At 46.5% G+C, this 6,097-nt stretch overlaps 1 pseudogene; it reads left to right on the top strand.

Annotated features, from left to right (window-relative positions):
- Nucleotides 1–3,167: 3,167 nt before the first annotated feature.
- On the top strand, nucleotides 3,168–4,247 carry LOC147978704 (uncharacterized; annotated as a pseudogene).
- Nucleotides 4,248–6,097: the final 1,850 nt, after the last annotated feature.

Genomic DNA, 6,097 nt, shown 5'->3' on the forward strand with positions numbered 1-6,097 from the left:
GAGTCAAAGCAACTTGACAAGATGTGAATACATCAAAAGGCTTAAACGAAAAATGATAACCCCATTTTGAACTTAAACGATGAGTATGACCTATGATCAAGTGCACTCACTTGACTCCTAAGTCAATATACTCTAACATAGGTGACTTTGTCGCCGACCATCTCTAGATGAAGTTCTCGTGTGTCTCTCCGTGCTTTTGTCTCTTGCATATTTGTTTCCCCTTTCAAAAAAAACTTCATCTAGAACTTTTAGTTTCTTTTCTTTCCTTTTTTGTTCTGCATTTTCTGCATCCAATTCATTGCAAATCTTCCAGTAAATTCCTTGCATATCCTTGTGAGATTTTACTTGTCTAGTGAGCTGAGGTGACAAGTGGTTTCACTCTAATGAACTCGGTCACACCGGTTTGTTCTCTTCGGCCCAACCAAAATCTTTCGGTGTAACCGAAGCACACAACTCGGAGTCACCGATTCCACCACAGGAAAACGAACTTGCCACTTATTCCTGATTTCTATTTGCTCCAGCTCCACTCAGTGATTCTTGTCCTCTACCAGCATCATATTAGGCATGCTGCTTTGCTCTGTGACTCGAGGACCAGCCCATTTGTATCACATGTCCATAAGAGCCCTTCTTGGAAATTGATGTCAAAGGGGGAGAGAGAGATCACATCAAAGCTTAATCCTTCCTATAGGGGGAGAAAGAGAGAATACTCAGGGGGAGAGAGTTTCTCAACTAGGAGAAAGTAATATCATCAAAGACCCCAGATGCTTGGTGTTCAAGAGGAGAGATGTCACATGTCTTTAAGAGGGGAAATACATGTTTGGTTGTTTGCTTTAGATCAAGCTCTGTTGTTTTCTTTTTTGTTGCTCTGATTTTCTGTTCCCTATCTTCTCCCAATATCCCATGCAGATTCAGGGGGAGCAAGACATCTAAGGGAAGGAAATCTCTAATTTTATTGCATATCTTTACCTTTGGGGACATGTCTATATCCAATGTGGTACTTAGTACTCACTCTACATGTCATCCCAGTCTTGGTTCTCTTGTGGTTTCTCTTGCTTGCTCTGGTTAGTAGGTGTATCTGTGTTATTTAACCTTGTTTGCGCAGGTTCATCCCATCCTAAGCCAACTCAATACCACAAGGTAAGTATATGCATCACAGTCATGTGAATGAGAAATTCTTGCTGATGTACATACTGTTTGCAAGAAGGACTCATGAGCATGAAGGTACATTTCTCACATTCACATCATTTGCTCTGATGCATATAGCCAAGATACATGTAACACATTGCTTACTCTGTCATGTTTACGCATTCACATGCTCCTATATTCAATATTCACATGATTGCATACATGTAGGGGGAGCCTATGCATGTTACATGTCTTTCCAAAGCTTTACTTGCTATTCTCTATATCTTTATCTAAAGCTTTGATGTATGTTGTCATCAATTACCAAAAAGGGGGAGATTGAAAGCACAAGTGCTCCCTGGGTGGTTTTGGTAATTAATGTCAACATATCTCTTGTTGGAGTAACACTTTTACCTAGTATGTTTCAGATAAGTTCAACAATGGAGTGGCATGGACTAGAGGATGTGGAACCCCTTCAAGATGCTAAGGACAAAGGATTGGCTCAAGCTTCAAGATCAAGACTCTACATTTTCTATTTTAGGGATCCAAGATCACATTGAGTCTATAGGAAAAGCCAATACTATCAAGAGGGGATGAGGTGTTGCTTAATGGCTTGCTTGCTCAAAATGCTTAGTGATATGCTCCAAAATCCTCAACTACCTTCCCACATCCACATATGACCTAAACCAAAAGTCAAACTCGGCCCCACCGATTCTTTCTATCCGGCGCCACCGAGTTTCAAATGTCATAGCCACTGCCACAAACCCTAGCAAATCGGTTTCACCGATAGGGATCTCGGTCTCACCGAGATGAGATGGGATTGTAATCTCTCTGTGTATGTCCATTACCAAAATCGGTCTCACCGAGTTTGAGCAATCGGTACTACCAAGATTACAATGCAGACCCTCTGGTTAGCTTATTACCAAAATCGGTCCCACCGAGTTTGTGTAATCGGTCTCACCGAGTTTGCCTGACCAACTCTCTGGTTAGCTTATTACCAAAATCGGTCCCACCGAGTTTGTGTAATCGGTCACACCGAGATTAAGTTATGCCCTAACCCTAACCATATCGGTCCTACCGATTTGCATCTCAGTCCCACCGAAAATCCTAACGGTCACTAGGCTTGCTGAATCGGTCCGACCGAGTTTAACCATTCGGTCCCACCGAGTTTGGCAAATTGTGTGTAACGGTTAGATTTTGTGTGGAGGCTATATATACCCCTCCACCCACTCTTCATTCATGGAGAGATCCATCAGAACATACCTACACTTCTAATACACATTTTCTGAGAGAGAACCACCTACACTTGTGTTGAGGTCAAGATATTCCATTCCAACCATATGAATCTTGATCTCTAGCCTTCCCCAAGTTGCTTTCCACTCAAATCTTCTTTCCACCAAAACCAAATCCTGTGAGAGAGAGTTGAGTGTTGGGGAGACTATCATTTGAAGCACAAGAGCAAGGAGTTCATCATCAACACACCATTTGTTACTTCTTGGAGAGTGGTGTTTCCTAGATTGGCTAGGTGTCACTTGGGAGCCTCCAACAAGATTGTGGAGTTGAACCAAGGAGTTTGTAAGGGCAAGGAGATCGCCTACTTCGTGAAGATCTACCGCTAGTGAGGCAAGTCCTTCGTGGGCGATGGCCGTGATGGAATAGACAAGGCTGCTTCTTCGTGGACCCTTCGTGGGTGGAGCCCTCCGTGGACTCGCGCAACCGTTAACCTCCGTGGGTTGAAGTCTCCATCAACGTGGATGTACGATAGCACCACCTATCGGAACCATGACAAAAACATCCGTGTCTCCAATTGCGTTTGAATTCTCCAAACCCTTCTCTTTACATTCTTGCAAGTTGCATGCTTTACTTTCCGTTGCTCATATACTCATTGCATGCTTGCTTGATATGTATTGTGTTTGTTAAAATTGTGCTTAAACTCCACTTAAACTTAAGAATATTAAAAACTGCAACTTTTGGCACTTAGTGTCTAATCACCCCCCTCTAGACACCTCTTCTCGATCCTTTTAGAAGACGACGATCGACAGTTGATGTTGCTGGGTCCACCTATCACATCAGAGACTGAGACCGACATCGAGACCGACACTGAGACCGAGACCGGCGCTGAGACTGAGACCGGCGTTGAGACTGAGACCGACATCGAGACCGGCATTGAGACTGAGACCGGCATCGAGATCGGCGCTGAGACTGAGACCGACACCGAGACTAGCAGAGCCGGTATAGAACCAAAAGAAAAGAGGCGACAACTTCCTAACAAGCTCAGGACTACTAGACTGGTGGTCATGGAGGTGGACGACGACAATTTTGAGCCAAACGCGCCCGAGGAAGCACGCGCGTGCTAAGGCAATCAAATAGGCTGCATCATACGGACAACTGCCACCATCAACGATGAGAAACTAAACAAGATAGATAATATGAGGCCCTCCCTCCTAAAGAAGCTGCACCAGATATTCTTGTTCCCGGGCCGGGATGAAAAGTATTATAAAGATCCAGATAAGGACCCGACAATGAAGAAGATAAACAAACACGCCATGAGCAAGTTTAGCGACGCGTTGGCCGCCAGGAAATCAAGGGTGAAATATCGGATTGTCAACGAAAAGGAACCCTAATCCAAGATTGTAAAGGACAATCCGACAATCACGACAGAGCACTTTCAAATATTCAAGGCGTCTTGCGAGGATGAAGCTGCCAAAAAAAACTCGAAGTACATGAAGGGGCTTCAACAGAAGAACATTGGGTGCCACCACCTCGGAAGCCGTGGTTACGTCGGGAAGAGGTCCATATGGGCCAAGGAGGACGCGGAAGCCGTGAGTCTGGGCATCCCAGACCCCTTGGCGGAGTTCACCGTTCCGCAGGAGCATGACGTCCTCAGAGCCCGGCACCGTTGGGACCCAGTGAAGAAGGTTTTTGAGAAGAACGCGGTCACGACGGAGTTCATGAGACTGCTGGTAATTTTAGTTTCTGATCAGTTCGACTGCATGTTAGTCATATTTGTAAACGATCCTTATGCCTTTTGTAGAGAGAGCAGCAGAGGATTGCGGCCGAAAGCGACTCGCCGTCTGAGGCGTTGGCGAGGCCCAAGTGGGACACTCCATTCAACCGGGCGTTGAACATATTGAAAAGACTCCCGGTGGAGACTCAGCCGTCGTATGGACGCGTGCACGGTGTCGGAGATGGCGCCACGTGGAAGAAGTACTACTATGAGACCATGGAGGAGAGAAAGGAAAGACGGAGGTTAACTGAAGAAAACATTGACAAGAAGGTTGAGATTGCAGTTGAAAAGAAATCATCTGAGACAGTCGCAACAGCGGTAGCTGCCGCAAAACAGGTGCTTGTAGATATGTCTACTACCTTGGTTCCGGCCGTTTTTAATTGGAGCAGGCAAAATATAGAAAAAATGCAGCGGACTTTCCCCTTGCTGACTTCCTCGGGAGCAGCTCGACTAGCGTTGTGATGTCTACTTCACAACGTTCTTCTTGTCGACGTTGTTGGGCCTCCAAGTGCAGAGGTTTGTAGGACAGTAGCTGATACGTCTCCATCGTATCTATAATTTTTGATTGTTCCATGCCAATATTCTACAACTTTCATATACTTTTGGCAACTTTTTATATTATTTTTTGGGACTAACATATTGATCCAGTGACCAGTGCCAGTTCCTGTTTGTTGCATGTTTTATGTTTCGCAGAATATCCATATCAAACGGAATCCAAATGGGATAAAAACGGACGGAGCATATTTTTGGAATATTTGGAAAATCTGGGAGAAAGATCAACGCGAAACGGTGTCCGAGGTGGGAACGAGGTAGGGGGGCGCGCCCCTGACCCTCGTGGTCCACCCGTAAGGCGGTTGATGCCCTTCTTCGGCCGCAAGAAATCTAATTTTTGGTAAAAAAATCACGGCTAAGGTTTCGGTCCAATCGGAGTTACGGATCTCCACATATCACTACTGGAATTAGCTAATTTGCCGTCTGCCAAGTCTTTGCCGTCCGCTAGTTGACGGCAAAGAAGGTCTTTGCCGTCCGCTTGCAGAAAACGGACGGCAATGAACTGGCTGATGGCAAAGAATGGTCTTTGCCATCTGCCTACTCTTTGCCGTCAGCTAGCGGACGGCAAAGAGGGTGGTGGTCCCCACTAACGAGTTGATTAATTCAAACTTAACGGCCCCCTCTTTGCCGTCAGCTAGCGGACGGCAAAGAGGAAAAAAAGCTGACGGCAAATGTTTGGCAGACGACAAAGACCTAACCTACCTAACGGCGAGACCCACCCCGCCCTGGATCCATCTATCTTTCTCTCCTCTCTCCTTCCCGAGCCACCATGCCGCCGCTCCCGCCGCCCCACCCCGTGCCGCCGCCCCCGCCACCCACCGCCAGCCGCCCCCACCACCTGCCACTGCCCCCGCCACCCACCAGCCGCCCCCGCCACCCGCCGCCACCCCCCCACCCGCCGCCCCCGCCACTCGCCGCCGCCCCCACCCCGTGTCGCCGCCCCACCACCCCGCCGCCCCGCCGCCCCACCATCCCGGCGTCGCCGCCGCCCCCGCCACCCGCCACCGCGGTCCGGTGAGTTATTTTTTTTCTTTTTTTGCTGTTTAATTGTTAGTGTTAGGTTTAGTGCTAGATATATATGTGTTAGTGTTAGATTTAGTGCATGGGTTTTAGATAATTAGTCATATAATTAAAAGAAGTAGAAAAAAGATGAAAAAAGAAGAAGAAGAAAAGAAGAATATGTAGAAGGGGAAGAAGAAGAAGAAGAAAGTGTAGGTGTAGGAGAAGAAGAGGAGGGGATAAGAAGAAGAAGAAAGTGTAGGTGTAGGACAAGAAGAGGAGGGGAGAGAAGAAGAAGAAGAAGAAAATAAGAAAATAAGAATATGTAGAAGGTGCTCTTTGGCCTTCCAGAGGCCGGAGGGGTCATATATTTGTGAATTATGAGTTAGGTCGTATATTTTTTGATTTTGTTATGCA

This window comes from Triticum urartu, chromosome 3A (genome assembly GCF_056163025.1).
Source record: "Triticum urartu cultivar PI428250 chromosome 3A, HENAU_Tu73, whole genome shotgun sequence".
In the NCBI taxonomy this organism is placed as follows: Eukaryota; Viridiplantae; Streptophyta; class Magnoliopsida; order Poales; family Poaceae; genus Triticum; species Triticum urartu.